The sequence below is a fragment of the Rhinatrema bivittatum genome, chromosome 5 (genome assembly GCF_901001135.1).
Source record: "Rhinatrema bivittatum chromosome 5, aRhiBiv1.1, whole genome shotgun sequence".
In the NCBI taxonomy this organism is placed as follows: domain Eukaryota; kingdom Metazoa; phylum Chordata; class Amphibia; order Gymnophiona; family Rhinatrematidae; genus Rhinatrema; species Rhinatrema bivittatum.
Genome location: NC_042619.1, coordinates 188,121,322 through 188,142,314, shown reverse-complemented (window position 1 = coordinate 188,142,314; position 20,993 = coordinate 188,121,322).

The window sequence follows — 20,993 nt, the reverse complement described above, 5'->3', positions numbered from 1 at the left end:
GAGCATGTGTTCCATTGGGCCCACGACTCTAAGCTAGCTGGTCACCCCGGATGAGCCCGGACTCTTGAGATGCTTCGAAGGCATTATTGGTTGCATACCATGTTAAAGGACTCCTGCGACTATGTGTATTCTTGTCCAGTTTGCGCACAACAAAAATCTCCTACTGGCTGCCCAAGGGGCCTTCTCCAACCTCTTCCTGTGCCCACTGAACCCTGGTCCAGCTTTGCTACTGACTTTATCATAGACCTACTGCCCTCCAAAGGTAATACTGTCATCTGGGTGATCATAGATTGGTTCTCAAAGATGGCCCACTTCGTCCCACTGCCTAGTCTCCCTTCAGCTCCAGAACTAGCTAAATTCTTTCTGACCCATAATTTTTGCCTGCATGGACTCCCAAAGGAAATTGTCTCTGACTGAAGCCCTCAATTTGCTGCCAAATATTGGAGATCCCTTTGTAAGAAGTTTAATATTACACTAAACTTAACCTCAGCCTATGATACTTAAGCTAATGGCCAAGCCGAGAGGACAAATCACTCCCTAAAATAATTTATATGATCGAACGCCAATGACCAACAAGATAATTGGTCTGACCTCCTGTCTTGGGCAGAATTATCCCACAACACTCACGTCACCTCTGCCACGGATATTTCACCGGTTACGGGAGTCTTTGGCCGCCAACCACGCCCACCTCTACCAGTTCACTCGTGATACCTTCGCCTGCAGCTCAGTCAATAGCACAGACTATATGTAGACTTTGGACTCAAGTAAAGGAGAGACTGAACCAAGCAGCCAAGTGAGCCAAGCGTTTTACTGACGTCCATCGTCAAGCCACACCATTCTTCAGACCTAGTCAGAAAGTCTGGCTTAGTACAAAGCATATTTGCTTGTGCCTACCATCTCAATGACTAGCCCCAAGATTTATAGGGCCCTTTCCAATTCTTCGATGCATTGGTGCAGTCACTTATCAATTGCATCTCCCTGTCTCTAGAGGAATCCACAACACGTTCCACGTGTCACTGTTGAAACCTTTGGTTTTGTCCTGGCCTTCAGGAAAAACTCCTTTGCCTACACAACTCGCTGCTGAGCCCGAGAAAACCCTACAGGTAAAAGAGGTTTTGGATGTCCGGCGCCATAGAGGCCATTAGGAGTACCTCCTGTCATGGGAGGGTTTCGGCCCGGAGAACTCCTGGGAACCCTTTCACTATATCTATGACAAGGCCTTGCTCCAGACCTTCCACAGGGACCATCCAGAAAAGCCTTAGCCAGTAAGGGGGAGGTCTAGAAGGGGGGGGGGTACTGTTGTGCATCCCGGCCGTGTGGGTGCCACGACTAGGCCTGCTCATCTTGCATTACCATCCACTAGCGCAGGCTTACCCACTGCCGCTAACCCCCGGCATCCCTGTCGCTCACTGTGGCCTTCCTCGGCATCTCCCTCCATGCAGCCCTCATAGAAGAGCACCCGTCGGGGCTCCGTGTCCTTGGCTGGCTCAGCCATGCCCCTAAGCATTCGCAGCCAACCTCACTATACTTAAAGGGCCTAGCGTGGGAAACTTCCAGGAGGTGTGCCCTGATGATGTCATCAGCCTTCCATATATAAGGCAGGGCTCAAACCCCTGATCCCTGCTTTGGCAAATCGGGTTGACACCGTTGGTGTAGTGAGTTTGCCTTCGTGTTCCAGTGTCTCCTGTTCCAGCATCTCCTGTTCCAGTGTCTCCAGCTCCCGTGTCCTTCTCAGGAAGTACCTATCCGGACTGATTTCTTGGTTCTGACCTCTGCCTGCCTGACTATTCATCTGCCTGCTGTCTGGAACCCACCCTTGCTTGCCACGACTATGCACGGACTGACTCTGGTATTGACCCCCTCTTTGGCTGACCTTCCTTTGACTGATATTCTGGCTTTGACCCTTGCGCTTCACTCAGACACTCTCTTCTGGCCCCCGGTGACCACCGGGCCTACGTACTTGGATAACCACTGCGGCTTCCATGTGGCTGGACCTGCAGGCGCTGCCTGTCTCATCCGGAGGACCTCTCTGAACTGTTTCCTTCCTGAGGTCTCCAAAGCTTCCAGTCCTGGTCTAGTCTGCATCAGCCACGCACCCTTGCTCATAGTGGGCACACCTCTCTGATACCTCTCCAGGAGACCACCAGAGGCCCACCTAAGTCCAGGCGGTCCGGGTACACAAGGGTTCAACCTGCGGAAACCCCGGACTGTTATTGGTGAAGCTCCAGCTAGCCTCTGTCTCCTTGTGTGCTCCGCCTCCTGGTGACAGGCGCTCTCTGGGTCCGACCAGAGGGCCGTACCAATCCTGCACCAGGCCAAGGGTCCACCTCCAGTGCAACATAAACCTGCTGTGTTGATCTATAGTATGAATGTTACTTTTGTAAACTGTTGTGATCTTCATTGGGAACTACAGTATATAAAATGTCCAAATAAATACATAAATAAATAAAGTACCTGCACATATTTAAAACTATATCTGCCTCTGTGTATAAATCAGGGTTTTATGCATACATGTTATAATGTTTTTTTAGTGTAAAATATACTTGTGAATGTTTATAAAATATGTACAAAAATTAAGTGATTTAATTGCATTTCAAATATTTGCATGTACTGAATCATGCACTTGTACTTTCAATGCTGAATTATGCTGTATTTTATAAACTGTGTAGCAACAGAGTACAAAATGCTAAGATAAATCTCCATGTATCCATGTACAGGTGGAAATCCAGTAACACAAATAGGTTTGAAAGTTATCCTCCATGAGATTATGGGTAAATTAGAAAAGGTTTTCATGATTACTTCTTCATTGAAAAGTCCTTGAACTAAAACAAAAGTATAATTTATCTAGGTAATAAAATAGAATAAATTATTATATTTCAAATAATTGCATTTCAATAAAATCCAACACTCTAATGGCCATCAGGTTGTCAAACACCTTGTAAATAAAGATGGTATTCTACATGCCAATGTATTGTCAGGACATTTGAAAGATTGTGGTAGACGGATGATAACCGGAGCTATTAGATGTGAAAGCACTGAAGAGATTAACATATATTGACTTATACACTCAATTTATTGACTACTGCAGACTCATCTGTGGCATCATTTGCATCTAAGCGGCAAGAAGTTGCTGCATTGCTGAATTCCATTATTAGTTCATGGGGTAATAAGACTTTTATAAAGAAATACAATTGTTCAATATTGCCTGGAAGATAATCCAGTACCTATGTACCTATTCTCTAAAAGTTGTTCAAAAAATTATTAGTGTGTGAACGATAACAATGTTTTCATGCATGTTAAAGCATCAACTAGGGTGGTTAGATATGCAACATTGACATCTAAATCTAAGTAGCATGTACATGCTTACATGATATTTTGGAAATATTGTGAGTATGCGCATACTTGTATTGTCACATGCAAAAGTTAATGGGGGAAAAGGAGATATTCTGGGGCAGGGTACATAAGTACTTGGTAACATCACCATCTGCAGTTGAGTTCTTTAAACCTAGCTGCAGTACACATGATCCAGCCCAAATGAGAAGTAGCTGCAGTGGGAGAGGAGCAAAGGGAGACTTCACCAGCATGCTCAAGGGGCTCCCTTATGCCACCCCTCCCCAAGACCATTGGAGATACTGCATGAGGATTCTGGGACCACTTGCACTCCTGTCCACTCAATCCTGACATCATCATCATCTGCAGCCAAGTACTCCGACTGGTGAGCCTGATGCCAAAGAGTTTCACCAAAGGACATGCCATTTGTGTGCCCCTTTATGCCCAGCCTTTGGCACAACTGTATGTATGTGTACCCCACAAAGCCCTGATATCCAAATACATCAGCACCTCTAAGTAACTATTTAAATTCTCTGCATATGCCTGATCATGATGCCACACCATTATACTGTACTAGCGGTGTGCATTCGTTTCTAACGTATTTCTCATCTGCAACGTATAGGGCCCTATTCGTTGTATTTGTGGGGAAGCGAAACGTATCGCGATTCCCCACGAATACACTGAATCCGCCGAATTATTCGGCTGCCTAAAGGACCCAATTTAAATAAACCCCCACCCTCCTGATCCCCCTCCCCAAGACTTACCAAAACTCCGTGGTGGTCCAGCGAGGGGTCCGGGAGCCATCCCCTGCACTCACAACCTCACTGCCGGTTTCAAAATGGCACCGATAGCCTTTGACCTACTATGTCACAGGGGCTACCGGTGCCATTGGTCAGCCACTGTCACATGGCCATCGGTACCATCTTCTGCTCCTACCATGTGACAGGGTCTGACCAATGGCACCGGTAGCCCCTGTGACATAGTAAGGGCAAAGGCTAATGGCGCCATTTTGAATACTGGCATCCGACGGCCGGAGTGCAAGAGGTCGCTCCTGGACCTCCACTGGACTTTTGGCAAGACTTGTGGGGGTCAGAAGGGTCCCACAAGACTTGCCAAAAGTCCCTGGTGATCCAGCGGGCGTCTGGGAGCGATCTCCTGCACTCGGGCCATCGGTTGCCAGTAATCAAAATGGCGCCGATAGCTTTTGCCCTTACTATGTCACAGAGGCTACTGGTGCCATTGGTCAGCCCCTGTCACATGGTAGGAGAACAAGATGGCACCGATGGCCATGTGACAGGGGATGACCAATGGCACCGGTAGCCCCTGTGACATAGTAGGTCAAAGGCTATCGGCGCCATTTTGAAACCGGCAGCGAAGGTGTGAGTGCAAGGGATGGCTCCTGGACCCCCTGCTGGACCACCATGGAGTTTTGGTAAGTCTTGGGAGGGGCAGGAGGGTGGGGGTTGTAGTTAATTTAATATTAGTGGGGAAACGAATAGGAATTAACGGATAAACGTATCAGGGGGGCCCCCATGCTGAATGCAACGTATCTTCCCCCTGACGAATCCGAATCCCGAATGGAACATATGGTGTCCCTCTGCATATCCCTATACTGTACTACTTCCCCTATCACATTCACCACTTTACTGTCCTGAATGCCCTACATTCCCATAAAATTAAAATCATCATACTCTTCTGAATGAGCTACATCACCCCATCAGGAAAATTATCCTACTTTTCTAAATATGCTGTATCCTCCCTACCAGTGAAACCATCCTGCTATTCTGAAACTAAAGAAAAATTATTCTAAACTTAAAGAGACATCATTCTGCTACCCTAATAAAGATCTAGCCCCTAGAAAGTAAAAGACAATTTGGACTATGCCACCACAATGTGCTTCAATAAAGCTACCTCACCTATAGAGCTGATTTGAGCAGGAGGAAACCCCATCCATCTAAATTAACCTGTTCAAGGTACTTTCACCCTATAATACTCCAGCAAACAAAACCTGTACAATCCAAATTATTCAGTTTTATCTCCTTACATAGCTTGCTCAATATACACTCTATAAACAGCAAGGCCTACCAAATACCAGATCTTATTGAGGAACTCAAACTCTGTATCCTATCCCTCACAGACATAGATAAAAGTGACACTGTCACCCTCACACAACTTTCTCCTCCAAGTCATGAGTTGAGGGTTGAGATGAGGAGTTGTTATTCTCTCTCTTTTCAAACAAGCAAATTGGCAAATCAGATTGCCTTGCACTAAAATTTCAATTTGATAATTGTCCCAAACTTGTCCTCTTCTACTGCCCTGCAGGTAACCATCTGAACTCCTTTCTAAAACTCAACAAAACAATATGTAGCCAAGCCATTAACATCCACAAATGCCTGCACTTTGGATACTTCAACTATCTACTGAGGCCTCTGTCAAAAAGAACACCATCAATTTTCAATGCAAAATAGAAATTCTTGTACTCCCACTAGTATTACAATTCCTTACTCACAATGGCGGAAATGCTCTTGATTTGATAAATATAGACCACAATTCAATACATGTGAACTCAATAACCGCATAGTGTAGTCCACCCTTCCACTCTCAAACCAAATTCATCTAACTCTATACAAGAAAAATCTTCTCTGTCATGCTAGACAATCAAATCTCAGCATATATGAAGCTTCCATCAAGTCACAATCAGCCAAATCTCTAGTAGAACAATGGAATAATTAATTCACCTCATCTATTGAAATTCTAGTCCTCCCAGCTTATTTCTACCAGACCCCTCAAGAACCCCCCTTGGTTCCATGAAGTTCTTCTGTTCCTGCAACAACAATCCCATAAGAACGTAATATAAAAAGATTTGCCATACTGGACCACATAATTTCCTACATGTCTCCAAAGATATCCAGGCTGATTTTAAGATATGGAACTCATTCCTCAACAACTTTAATGGAGTATCAGTAATACAGGAGCCACCATTGTCCAACGAAGATTTGCACATCCACACCCATGCATCAGGCGGTTGGGGTTTCGGAGCAATTTGTCAAGATTCATGGTGTGCAGAAAGCTGGCCAGAAGAATAGAGTTCACAAGGGCTCACCAAGAACATAACATTTTTAGAGCTCTTCCCTATATGGTGACACTGGTCTTGTGGAGTGACAGGATAAGAAATAAACATATAACATTTTGGTGCGACAACCAAGCAGTAGTGCAGGTAATAAATGTGCAATCAGCCAAGTGCCCAAGGGTTGTCAATTTGCTAATGGAAATAGTGTTAGAGGCATTAAGAAATAACACTACACTGCAGGCTAAGCACGTGCCGGGAATATTTACTGGCACTGCGGATACATTATCTTGTGCTAAATGGCATTTATTTTGTAAGCAGGTACCAATAGCAGACACAAGCGGGGACACCGATGCCAGCGCACCTAAGGAAAGTTGGTCTGCAACCACACGGGAATTAGTACGCAGATAAGTTTCCCCATCTACTTCGACCTCTTTCTGCCGGGGATATGAAGTAGTGACCAAGTAGTTGGGAGACAATGGTTGGCAGCAAGGCCCAATAAGTGATGAGCTGATCGTCAAATACATAGACTCAGCAAAGGGTGCCGGAGTATCAAGGAACACAGTAATTAAGCGTCTGGCGGGACTGGCATTTTTCGCTAAGGCACGCAGTTGGGGTGACCCCACTAAGGCATTCATCAAAAAGATGATGACCAGATGGGTGAGAAGAATAGGTCCCACTAGGGATAGCAGACACCCTATCCCACACAACATGCTGAGGATATTATGGGCACAGCTATCAGCAATTTGTTCATTGGAATTTAAAATCGGACTCTTTCAACTAGCATTCTCATTGGCATTCTTCGGAGCTTTTAGAGTAAGCAAATTGGTGGCGGACAATAAGGCAGACAAAGGAAATAGTGGGCTGCTTAAGAAGAATGTGGTGTGGACGCCAGAGAAGCTAACAATAACAATACAAAAATCCAAGACTGACCAAGAAGATCAAGGGACTACTTTGTCACTAAAGAGACTACCGGGATGTGACACTTGTCCTATACACAACAAGAGAGAGTATCTGGCAGTGTGACCAGAGGGGGGAGTGCACCTGCTGACACACACGGACGGTACTCCACTAACTAGATTTCAATTTGCTGTGGTACTCAAAGCATCGGTAACAGAAATGAAGTGGGACACAAAGAAATTCACCACACACTCATTCAGAATTAGTGAGGCCACAACTGCAGCTCAGGCTGGACTTGAAACGGCTGCAATAAAGAAAATTGGATGGTGGCGATATAAGGTGGTCAATATACATGTACGATTAGACAGAGTGAACACGGCTAACAAGAATTGTTAATTTTATCTTACAGGTGCCCAACGTATAGCATGGATCATTGGTCACTCATACATATGCTGGGCGGCTAAGAGAGCACATGGATGGCCTTATGGACAGCATTTGGGTCTGGCACCGAAAGGTTGGCTCATTGCATGGATGAGAAAGCCAGGCATGCAATAGGAACAGTTATTGTCCTTTCTATGGTGCCTGAGGCATGCAAGGGCAGCTCCGGATGTGATAATATTACATCTGGGGGGCAATGACTTGGGTTCATGGACATGTAAATGCTTTGTAAAGGAAGTTAAAAGTGACCTGGCCAAGATAATGAAGCTATACCCGAATGCCGTGGTATGGTGGTCCAATATCATACTGAGACCAAAATGGAAAGATTCAAATTTATGGGGTCAAGGGAGAAAGAAAGTAAATTGCCAAATTGGTATATAGATACAAAAGTTGGGGGGGGCAGCAAAGAAGATACCAGTGGGCCGATGATATGTCCCCAGGGTTGTTCAGACCGGATGGAATACACTTGTCAGAGACAGGATATGACATATTCAATATTACCCTACAGGATGCCATTGAGGCACAAGACAGTAAGGTAAAAAGGCTGCAGCTTATATATTAGTGGGGAGACACGAGGCAAGGGTCCTCCCTTCCTCATGTCTTGGCAGGTACCTGGGCCGGTTGGGCCGGATTACAAGTGGTGCTGGTTTAATCACATGATGGTTGGGTAGCCATCAGCACCGGGAGGCGAAAGGCGAGGGCATGGAAGGCGCTGAAGGGCATGACCCCCTTCCTCGGGAACAAGGCGGGGGGCCTCACTGAGTCTGAATGCCTTGCTTGGTTCATGCGGCAGGCAGCAGCAAAAACATACAACCGGCTCGGGTATCCAGAAAGTAATTACGTTGTATTTAAATATAAAAGCTGCGGCCATTTTTATACCAGAGACAGAGTATGTGTGGTTACTGTTATAGCGGACACCGACAAATGATTGTTAAAGTACAGAAAAGGTAAAGCCGATGGGATGACGGACATAGGAGTAAGTGGCAGCTGCTAGTGTTAATAGGTGGGCCTGTGCCGCATGGCCAGAGCCCACCCTTAATGGCCGTGCGCCCCAGGGATGGAGGCCCGAGGGGGGGGGGCTGGAGAGTGAGGGAGGAGCAGCGCATCCTTGGGAACCCCCCAGTCCCCCTCCCACCTGTTTCCGCCGAAAACAGAGGGAGGGGGAAGATGAAGCGAAGTCGTAGCCCCGTCCCGGGGTTACGATGTCATAAGGGTGTGCTGGCCGTGCCGGCGAATGACGCAAGCGGCCCTTTAAAGGGCCACGGCAAGCACAAAGCCATCCTTTTCAGATCGCTCGACAGGGGGAAAACCCACCCACCCACCCTGGTAGCAGGGATAATATTGTAATAGTATTTACTTGCTTAATGATTTATAATATTGAAACAGTTAGCTCAATTATGTTAGTAAGCACAGTTGAATGTGTAATGATGATTGGGGGTTATGTCGCAGTTGAGAGGGAGGGGCGGGTACCCGGGCCGATTGGGCCAGATTACAAGTGGTGCTGGTGACATCACATGATGGCGAGATAGCCGTCAGCGCTGGGAAGCGAAAGGCAAGGGCGCAGAAGGTACTGAAGGGCATGACCCCTTGCTCGGGAACAAGGCGGGAGGCCTCACTGAGTCTGGCTGCCTTGCTTGGTTCATGCAGCGGGCAGCGGCGAAAACATACTACTGGCTCAGGTATCCAGAAAGTTATTACGTTGTGTTTAAAAATAAAAGCTGCAGCCATTTTTATACCAAAGACAGAGTATGTGTAGTTACTGCTATAGCGGACACCGACAAATGATTGCTAAAGTACGGAAAAGGTAAAGCCGAAGGGACGACGGACAAAGGAGTAAGTGGCAGCTGCTAGCGTTATAAAATTCCCCCATTTGTGAGGCTCATACCCAGATTTGCATGGCTGTTCACATCCACGTGCAAAATTGGGCACACACATACACGTGCCTAGGCTGTTTTATACCTATGCATGTTTGTGTGTGTATATTATAAAGTTGCTGTGTTCCTAGGCTCGTGCCGACTCACATGCATATATGTGCACCCATGCACCCATTTGAAAGTTACTCTCTAAGGAGCGGATTTTAAGAGCCCTGCTCGCGTAAATCCGCCCGGATTTACGCGAGCAGGGCCCTGCGCGCCGGTGCGCCTATTTTACATAGGCGCACCGGCGCGCGCAGAGCCCCGGGACTCGCGTAAGTCCCGGGGTTCTCCGAGGGGGGCGTGTCGGGGGTGGTCCCGGTCGTCGCGGCATTTTCGGGGCGTGTCGGCAGCGTTTTGGGGGCGGGTACGGGGGCGTGGATATGGCCCGGGGCGGTCCGGGGGCGTGGCCGAGCCCTCCGAACCCGCCCCCAGGTCGCGGCCCGGCGCGCTAGAGGCCCACTGGCGCGCGGGGATTTACGCCTCCCGGAGGGAGGCGTAAATCCCCCGACAAAGGTAAGGTGGGGGCTTAGACAGGGCCGGGTGGGTGGATTAGGTAGGGGAAGGTGAGGGGAGGGCAAAAGGAAGTTCCCTCCGAGGCCGCTCCGATTTCGGAGCGGCCTCGGAGGGAACGGGGGTAGGCTGTGCGGCTCGGCGCGCGCCGGCTATACAAAATCGATAGCCTTGCGCGCGCCGATCCAGGTTTTTAGCAGATACGCGCGGCTCCGCGCGTATCTACTAAAATCCAGCGTACTTTTGTTTGCGCCTGGAGCGCAAACAAAAGTAGGCCTATTCGCGGAGTCTGAAAATCCGCCCCTAAGTGAACAGACCAATCGTGGGTATTTTCAGCTGGAATGAAGTGAATAAATTAATATTGTTTAATATTGCAGGCCCTACCATGTGAAATAATCTTCCCAAAGAAATTAGAGCAGAAAAGGATCTGCTATGCTTTAGAAATTTCCTCAAAATATACTTCTTCTCATTAGGTTTTCCCTCTTAGTCTCCAAGCTTAGATGATCAATGATTGTTATCTCAGTCACTTAGAGAGACTGCTTTTGAATTTTTTTTTCTTTTTCCTTTCTCTCGGATGTTGTTTCAGTGTCATTAGCCATGTATTCTGTCAGTCTGTATAATTACATTATTAGTCCATTTATTAGTCTGTATTTTTGCACTGTTAGTCCATTTTTGCTTTTATTTATATCTGTTTGTATTTTGAGTTTAAGATTGTGTATTGCCTTCTTGTGATCCATCAAACCTCTGGATTGGTGGAATACAAATAATTTTGAATAAATAAATACATTCTAAATGCTGATAGCTATCAGATCTATTGGCACCAAGTATTTAATGGGATGGGAAAAGGTAAGAGCCTCCCTGACTCCTGCTCTGAGCTGGAAATACTTTTTGGGATTCTGGAGTGGTAGGTAGAGATTTACTCTTGTTTTTGTAAATAGGTTCTGTGGGGAGAGGGAAGGGAATCAGAATCACGTGGCAGTGCTATTTTAGTGAACATTTAGGGGCGGATTTTAAAAGTGTTACGCGCGTAATATACTCGCATAACTCCCGCGCGTGTCGAGCCTATTTTGCATAGGCTCGGTGATGCGCATAAGCCCCGGAACACACGTATGCCCCGGGGCTTGAAAAAATGGGTGGGGCGTGGGCGTGGCCAGAGACCTCGCCACTGCTGCTGGGCCCGGGGATCGCATGCCGGCACTTGGCTGGTGCGCGCAACCTACGCATGCCCAGAGGCAGGCGTAAATAATAAAACAAAATTTAGGGGGGATTTAGATAGGGCTGGGGGCGGGTTAGATAGGGGAAGGGAGGGGTAGGTGGAGGGCGGAAGGAAAGTTCCCTCCAAGGCCGCTCCGGTGGATGGGGGTGGATGGATGGTGGGGTGAGCTATTTCTGGGCTCTCAAAGTGAGTTTTTATTTTTTTTCAGTATTCAATAAGCCAGTGAGCAGCAAAATTACTCGGATAATTTTAACTGGGTAATTTAAGACTAGCATACTCAGCAGCACTTTTATTGGGATAACTGCAACTGTCTATTTGGACACAATTATCCAGATAGATTTATCTATATAACTTCTCAGCTGCTTGGCTGATATGTTTTATTAGAGTGGCACCACCAATTCTTTTTTGTGCTGCTGGATTTTAATGAATCTTTGCATGCAAGGTTTTATGCAAGATGGAGGTCTGTTACACTTGAAAAAATATATTTTTGTGTCTCATTTTCTGAAATGGACAATACTATTTATGACTATGGCCATGAAAAATTATTTTTATGGCATTGATTGAAAATTCCTCACGTTTACAGTCCTATTTACTTAGATATAGCTCATGCCTTTGCACTGGTAGTGCAGAATGAGATACGTTCTGGTGCAGTAAGTATTCCCCTGTCAACCGGGGGGGGCTTACTGACTTAATAATGTTTTTAATTATGGTTTATCCCCCAAAATTGTTAAAATTAGTACTTACTATCACTATTATGGACATTTTGCTATAGGTTCACATACTTGTCTTCCAAGATCTTAGTCTAGCTTTACACAATTCCCAATGCTAATTTAAGGATTCCAAAGTATCAAGAACAATTGACTGATGACTCATAGCTTGCTGCTGCTTTATCTCTTCTGCATTTAATAAAATCAATCTTAAAATTCTTCTCAATCCATTACTATAGATCAGTGCTAAAGATTAGTCAGATAATGATGAGTTCATTTTAAAACATTAACTCATGAGGATATAGCTAGCAATCTAATTGGAAACAATTTTCTTACAGCTGCCACCATACTAGTGAATTTCCTCATGGGTCAGATTGTAATAATCTCAGATATTTCATTTTATTAGCTTTCATATTAAGGAATGTTAAAGTATCAGTTCATGTTTCTAACTGCCCTGTCATTTTAATAATATATGCTTAATTTTAAAAGATATTTTTCCAATTTTACACCAATCAAAAAATCATTTTGTAATTCATGTTCATGAGTTCTAATGTCAGTCAATAAATTATACCTATATTTAAAATGTTTCTGGTTATCAACTTCTATACATAGAAATATATAGTTGTGGTTCTGTTACAGTAAAGATAAGTTTTCCAATTACTGTGGCATATATTCTGTAACAAAAATCTAAAATTTTGAGCCAGTATAATTCAATAAATTAAAGTCATAATACGATAACAAAAATAATGCTTTATTGTGATCACAAATTGAGATGGCTTATGGATCCTAATGAATGTCAGTTTTTAAAGCCATCTTAATGAATTTCAGAATAATCTATATTAGGAATAACAAAATTCAGCATTAAAAGCTAAAACTGGGTTTGCTTATTAGAATAACAATATAATATAACTTACATAAAATCTATAATTTACATACATGTTATCATTATAAATTAATTACTTTACAGTTCATCTTTAGGTCATTAGTTCAAATCTCACCCAGGTCAGTAGTAAGTGAAAATGATTACTATTAGAGAGACCGGTGGCCTCTGTTTCATTCCTTTGCTGCATCATATGTCCCAGAAGAGAATGAGCACTGTGTTTTGAGTTCAAGTAATAGTGTCTCAGTAGGAGTAATTTATTCATTTATTTATTTAATTATTTCTACACTGCTTATCAGCAATTCTAAGTGGTTTACAGCTTTACATTCATAGATGGTAACTTTGAAACAAGCATGTGGGCGCACATGTGCACGTGTTTGCTGGCTTCCATCCATACACGTTATAAAATAGGCTGGATGTGTATACTTGTGTGCACAATCCTAATCGGATGCGTGCATGTACATGAAAATGCTGTTTCTACCATATAAGTGGGAGAATTGTATAAGAGAAATGCGCTGGTGCCATAAGTAGTTTTCCCAGTTTGTTCCCAGTTCACCCAGGTAGATAGGACTTCACCTCCCCCCTAGCTTAATGGTCCCCTTTCCCCCTGTTAGCACCAACCCTTAAAAACCCACTGACTAGTTTAGATTTATTTTATTTTTATTTTTTACATGTCATCCATAGCAGTAGTAAAGTTACACGGCAGGGAACCCCCGACATGTGCCTGTGCATGTTAATAGTTACACGTTCATCTCTTGGCCTTCCCCTTCATGCCTAGTCCCCACCCATTCCCCAACCCTTTTTCTAAACTTTCGATGTGTGCATGTAACGGGAGATACACACATACATACGCAGCTTTTAAAATCCACTCAGCGTGCACTGGCCCAACTTGTCAACATATCTCCAAGTTTTGGCATGCACAGGGCTTTTAAAATTTGCCTTACAATATTAAAATATACTATATCTATGACTAAAACATAACTGTAGGCATGACAAATTTAAAATGAAATATTATTATTTAAAATGCCTAAATAGTGCCCTAGTGGTGTTGTGAGCACACTCTAGGTCAGAGGTTGCAAAACCTGCCATTGGGGATGTCCAGCCATTCAGCCTTTCAAGACATCTGCAATAAATATGAATAAAATGCATCACCTTCATATTCACTGTGGTTATTCTGAAAACCTGACCGGCTGCAGGTCCCCTAAGATTTGAGAACCACTGTTCTAGGTGGATTAGTGAGGCTTAAGCTGAATGCTGGTGTGGGAAGCAGCTTGAGAGAGTAGCTGCTTGAATAGAACTGAGAAAGTGAAAGAAATTGCATTGGCATGGAAGACAAAATCCTAGTGAAATCTAGAACTCCTGGGAGGAGTATACAGTCCTACCTGTTTTAGAACAGTAAAGCCCTGGAACAGTGAGTAAATTGTAACCTTTTCAGCAAACATGCTCTAAGGATACTCTACACAAGTGGTAGGCATCTCTGGTTCTGGAGTGCCACAAATAGGTCTGGTTTTCAGGAAATTCACAATGAATATATATATATATGAGATATAAATGTATTACTACCTCAACTGTATGCAAATAAATCTGTATATTCATTGTGGATAGTATGAACATCAAACATGTTTTGTGGCACTCCAGGACTGGAGCTGCCTACCCCGGCACTAACTCTGTCTTCTGGTACCTGCTTAAATGGAAATCATTCTATAGTGGATGATTCAGAAGATCAATCACCCAGGAAGGCTGGAACATATGAACATACAAATTTGCCATAGTAAGTCAGACTGAGGGTCAGTCAAGCCCAGCATCCTGTTTCCAACAGTGACCAATCCAGGATACAAGCACCTGGCAAGTACCCAAATATTAAATAAATTCCTTGCTACTAATGCCAGTAAGAAGCATGGCTATTCCCCAATGGGGGAATTTTAAATCCCCAGCATGCTCCAATACTGGGACATATGCACATGGCCAGGCTGCATGCACACCAAGTGCATTTTCAGAGCAGCTCGGCCATGCACGTATCTCCCTGTACACGCAAAAGTGCCAGGCTTTTAAAAAGGGGCAGGCCGGGGAAGGGCCAGGGGCTGGGCCAAAGTGGGATTGGACCAGCTGGGACAGTGCCATTAGATGCTGTCCCAGTGAAGTGCGTGCCAACAGCCGGCCGGCACGCAGAACTTACTGCTGCACCAAGCAGGTACGTTCTAAAACAAAAAAAATCAGGTAGGTGGGTGGGGTTTAAGGGTTGGGGAGGAGAGGGGAGGAGAGGGGAAAAGAGAGGAAGGATAGGTAGGGGGTTAGGGAAGTTTCCACCCAGTTCACTGCTTTACTGGAGAAGACTGGGAGGGAACTGGGAAAAGGCCTAGTCACATCATAGCATGTTTATTAAAAAAATCCCCCCCTTGTGCGTGCGGGTCGGCACCTGCGAGCACATGCACATGCTGATATAAAATCGGGCATGCATGTGTGTGCAGATATCAGATTTTATAACATGCAAGCTGTGACGTGCACATGTTATAAAATCTGTGTGTCCATGTGCGCACGCCAGGAACCGCGCGCACATGGACGCCCACGCAACCCTTTTAAATTTTACCTCTGTATCAATTTGATTAATAGCAGTATATGGCCTTCATCTCTAGGAACATGTCCAAAACTTTTTTAAACCCAGCAATGCTAACTGCCTTAACCACCTACTCTGGCAATGAATTCCAGAGCTTAGTTGTGCATTGAATGAAAAATATTTTTTTCCAATTTGTTTTAAATGTGGTACTTGCTAACTTCATGGAGTGCCCCTTAGACTTTGTATTAACTGAAAGAGTAAATAACCAATTCATATTTACTATTTTAATTCTCTCATGATTTATAAACCTCTTTCATATTCCCTTTCAGCCATCTTCTTTCTCCAAGCTGAACAGCCCTAAACTTTTTAGCATTTCCTCATAGGGGAGCCTTTCCATCTATCATTTTGGTTGCCCTTCTTTGAACCTTTTCCTGCACAGCTATAACCTTTTGAGATACAGTGACCAGAAATGCGCACAGTCCTCAAGGTACAGTCTCATCATGGAGTGATACAGAGATACTATGACATACTCTGTTCTATTTACCATTCCTTTCCTAATAATTCCTAACATTCTATTTGTTTTTTTGAATGCCACAGCACACTGAGCCAATGATTTCAATGTATTGTTCACTATGATGTCCAGAACTATTTCCTGGATTATAACTCCTAATATGGAACCTAACATCGTGTAACTACAATATGGGTAATTTTTCCTGCTAATTTATCACAATCCGCTTGTGATTTAAAAGCTCTAAATAATGTTGTGTCATTGGCAAATTTGATCACCTCACTAGTCATACCCCTTTCCAGATCATTTATAAATGTATTAAAAAGCACCAGTCCAAGTACAGATCTTGAAGGCATTCCCCTGTTTTCCTTTCTCCACTGAGAAATCTGACCATTTAATCCTACTCTATGTTTCTGATCTTTTAGCCAGTTTGCAATCCACAAAAGGACATTGTCTTTTATTCATGATGTTTTAATTTCCTTAGGAGTTTCTCAAGGGGGACTTTCTCAAATGAATTCTGGAAATCCAAATATACCACCTTTATCAAAATGCTTATTAACCTCTTCAAAAAAATGAAGCAGATTCGTGAAGGAAGACTTCCCTTGGGTAAATCCATGCTGGCTGTTTCCCATTAAACCATGTCTATCTACTGTATATGACGTTTGGCGTCACGGCATGTGACGTCACGTCTTCAGCGGCCGTGCGGGCGTCCATCTTCGCGAGCAGCAGGAGAGGTCGTCCGATGTCCGGAAGGTGCTACAAAAGGTGAGTCGCTTCGTCGCTTTACACTGCCAGTCCCTTCTTCCCTCCTCCCGGAGCAAGGCTGCTTTTCGCACCCTGCTTCGGGAGGAGGGGAGGGGGAACTGGCACGGGGGAAGCCACGATGTCCGGAGGAGGGGGGCTGCAAAAGTAAGTCACCGAGCGTAGGATTGCCGTCCTCTCCCCTCTCTCTCTCTCTCGCAACTTTTTTTCGCTTTTTTTTTTCTTCGGGAGGAGGGGGGAAGACTGGGGCTGCCCCGGAGGCCAGCATCCATGGATGCGGCCAGGGCAGGTGAGAGGGGGCTGGGGGAAAGCTTGCCGCCTACCCTTACCCCTGCCTCTAACGCAGGGGTAGGGGTAGGCGGTAAGTTAGCAGGTTAAACGCGGGGCAAAATGGCAGCGATAGTCGGGGCGCGCGTTACAGTATCGGAGGGGAATAGCTAATTCCTTCATTATACAGCTAATTTGTTCATTTACATATCATATACATGCTGCATGCGTAAAGGGTTATGCGTCTGTTTTAAGAAGTGCTAAGGACGCGTGAAACTGGAGACTGTATTGCTGGATCGCCTTACGCGTCCGAATTGTGCGCTCCCAGCACGTTACAGACGGGAAATCTTCAACCGCACGTTACAGTATCGACCTGTTAAAAAGAAAAAACAAATATACATTTATAAATTGGTATATTGTGTCCACTCCTAAGGCCATTAGAGCAGCCCAAGGTACAGTAAAAGAGCGGGAGTTGCCATAACAATGTACTGGGTTCTGGTCGTATCCCCTAGATGATAGAAATGTCTTCCCTAATGGCCAGTGATAAGCTAGGCAGAATAAAACTAGTAAAAGTTGAAGCACCCAAATGAATTAAAAAATTAAACTAAGTACATAGTAAAACTTTAATGTGAAATTGTCACAGTAAATTCCATAATTGAACAATGTTGAAGGAAAGTTCATTAGGAATGGAATAAAAGAATTAATAGCATCTAAAGAAAAAAGTAGTGTCTATGACATCAGCAAGCACTGATCTGGAGGTGGCAAGGTATCCAGCGATAGTTGGTCCAGTTGAACAAAACCTAAGCAGAGCTCAAAAGAGGAGGAAGAACTGCATAAGTGTTCTTTACTATTTTAGTTCTAATCTGCTTAGGTGAATAGAAAAAGCTAGAAACTGGAAAGAATTAAAGACAATTCAAAGGTAAACAAGTGGGTTAACAAATGAAAAGGGAAAAAGCTAATTTTATTAATTTATTAATGTTTCAATACTATTAAGGCTTAGAAATAGCTTAGATAATATTAAATATTGCTGGGTTATTTTTCCCTATATGCATCACCTTGCACTTATCCACATTAAATTTCATCTGCATTTTGATGCACATTTTTCAAGTCTCACAATGTCTTCCTGTAATTCCTACAAGTGTTTGACCTCGATTGCTGTGTCTGTATGCCAGGCCTTATGTTCCTACAAGTGTTTCACCTCTGTCCTGGAATGCTGTGCTTGTTTGTCCAGGCCTTATGTTCAGTCCTAACTGCTGAACCCTCATTGCAAAGGGAAAACTCAGTCTCTGGCAATTAAAACTAGTACTCCTTCACGGCATGGATCCTTAAATAAAACAAAGAGTTTTCTTTAGTTTCAGGGCAGAGAAGAGAACTTCTTCCGTCTTGCTTATGAAGTCATGATCTGTTTGCAAATGATTAAATCCTAACAATTTGTACCATTGTACAGTCTAGTGGCCAATTCATTCCAAGGAGTCCTTTCCTGCTCTTAGGAAAGGGAACTCTCCCCGGTGTTGCAGCCTATCTCTTAGAACCTGTTGACCCATGTTTAACCGCTGTTCACATGGCACCCTGCTCCATATCGCCATGCTTTGAAGGCTTGTGCTCCACTCTAGGGGCCAACCCATTCCAAGGAAGCTCTTTCCTGCTCATAGGAAAGGGAACTATCCTCGGGTGTAGCCAGCCTGTATCTATCTACCCTCTGACCCATGTTGAACCGCTGTTTGTTCACATGGTAAGCTCCTCCTCCTCGGCCTTGACAATTGTCGTATGTATATTCAAGTTTCATATCACCAAAATGCCAGGAAGAGTGCAGATGATAGCACATATCAAATCTTGATTCTTCTAAAGTATAATTCATCTGTATGTACTCTTTTCTATCTGTGTTGCTAGGTGCCAAGCACACTTTATTAGTATTTCTTCTTAGCTTCGTTATAGTAAACTTCTTTAAAGCATCTGTTTCTACTAACACAACAGCTGGCATTTGGGATTTTACTTCACTTGATGAAGTCCTTTTTATTAGTGTTTTACCTCTGGTCGTTTCTTCCATTTTGAAATCAGACTCTTTCTATGCCAAGCAATACTCTTACTGCTTTCCAGCCTCCCTGTCTTTTGTCAAGGATATTCTCACACTACAGTCCCTGGGAATCCCGGGTGCAGCCAGCCTGATTTTAAAAGACCAGCGAGAGCCCACTGGACCCCAATGGAAACCCCCCACTTTAGGGGCGAACCCATTCTAGGGAGCCCTTTCCTGCGCAAAGGAAAGGGAACTCTCCACGGGTGTAGCCTGCCTGTTTCTACCTCTGACCCATGTTGAACCGCTGTTCCATTTTGAAATCAGCCTCTTTGTATGCCAAGCAGTACTCTGACTGCTTTCCAGCCTCCCTGTCTTTTGTCAAGGATATTCTCACACTACAGTCCCTGGGAATCCCGGGTGCAGCCAGCCTGATTTTAAAAGACCAGCAAGAGCCCACTGGACTCCAATGGAAACCTCCCACTTTAGGGGCGAACCCATTCTAGGGAGTCCTTTCCTGCTCATAGGAAAGGGAACTCTCCCCTGGGCTCTTGTTTCAATATTTGCTACTACCACCAAAATCGGCACCCGCAGATGCTCCATTGCACCCAGGCATAGTTCATCATGTTTCAGGTCCTAGCACTCATGTTAGACTCCCTGATCCCTGTTTCAAGACGAGTCGGGTGCACAGTATGCACAGTTGAGAGCCCCACCACATGCTGAGCTTCGTCTTGTCTTGCCTCCTTGTCTTTCCCTTATCAAACCACAGGGAACTGACTACCTCAGCTCGGCCATCCTGTCTTGCCCCTATCAACTTTCTGCTACTCTGCCTTGCAGCCAATCACCAGATGACTCACTCAACTCCTTGTGGTGTTATTGCCACTATCATGGTTCCTCAGTGTGTTGTGCTAGTCTTTCTGCTTGCTATGTTCCACCTTCATTGTGCTGTAGGATGTGAATGCCACTTGTTTTGTCGCTTTCCCTGTCGTGCTGCCTTTGAGGGTTCATGTATCTGTTATGGGTGCTCTCTATTGAAGCTGTGGTGTGCTTTTGACACGCTCGCTGCACTCTTGCCACTTCTGGTACCCCTTTGCACCTTTACAGTGCCTTAGGCTATTCATGCCACTTTGGTGCCACTTTGCCACAGTCTAAGTACCTTGGAGCTCTTTTGTTGTTGTGATGATTGCTTCCCAGAAGTTTCATCAAATTGATAATAAAACCCCAATTCTGCAGCCAAAAATAGGCTGGAAATCCTTCCCCCATTGACTTTAATGGGAACTGGAAAACAAATTCACATATCAACGTATCAGGGCGCCATACATCCGAATGCAATGGATATGACCCCCGACAAATACCTATCATGAATGCAATGAAAACCTTTGGCTGCACATCCCTACTATATGCAGTACTTTCCTTATCCCATAAAACTCCCTTTCATTTACTTACTAAATTAACTATTAAAATTCATAAATAATGAATGTTTATTACACCCTTTCTTTGGGGCCAGAATTCATGTAAACAAATTTCCTGAAATGTTAGGAATAAAGTTATATAAACAAAAAAAATAAATATTTTTCTTCAAATATTAAACAGAATATAGTGTTTCAAGATTACTGTAACAATGTTAAATTTAAAGAATTGCTGACCACAGATAAATATACGAAATAACCAAAGGTATTTTGGGTTATGGCAATTCAATATGTCTTACATTAAAATGTCAAAGTAATTATTGATTTGCACTGGAAGATCAAAGGCTTTAAACTCTGTTAATTGCCTTGTTTTGCTTGGCATTGAATACAGTATGATTCTAATAAGACATGTTTACTTAATTAAGCATTTTGCATTATGCATGAAGTACTATATCTGAAAACATTAGAAGGAAATGAAATATTAATTTCTGCAACTAGCTTTATTATTTTTGGTCATA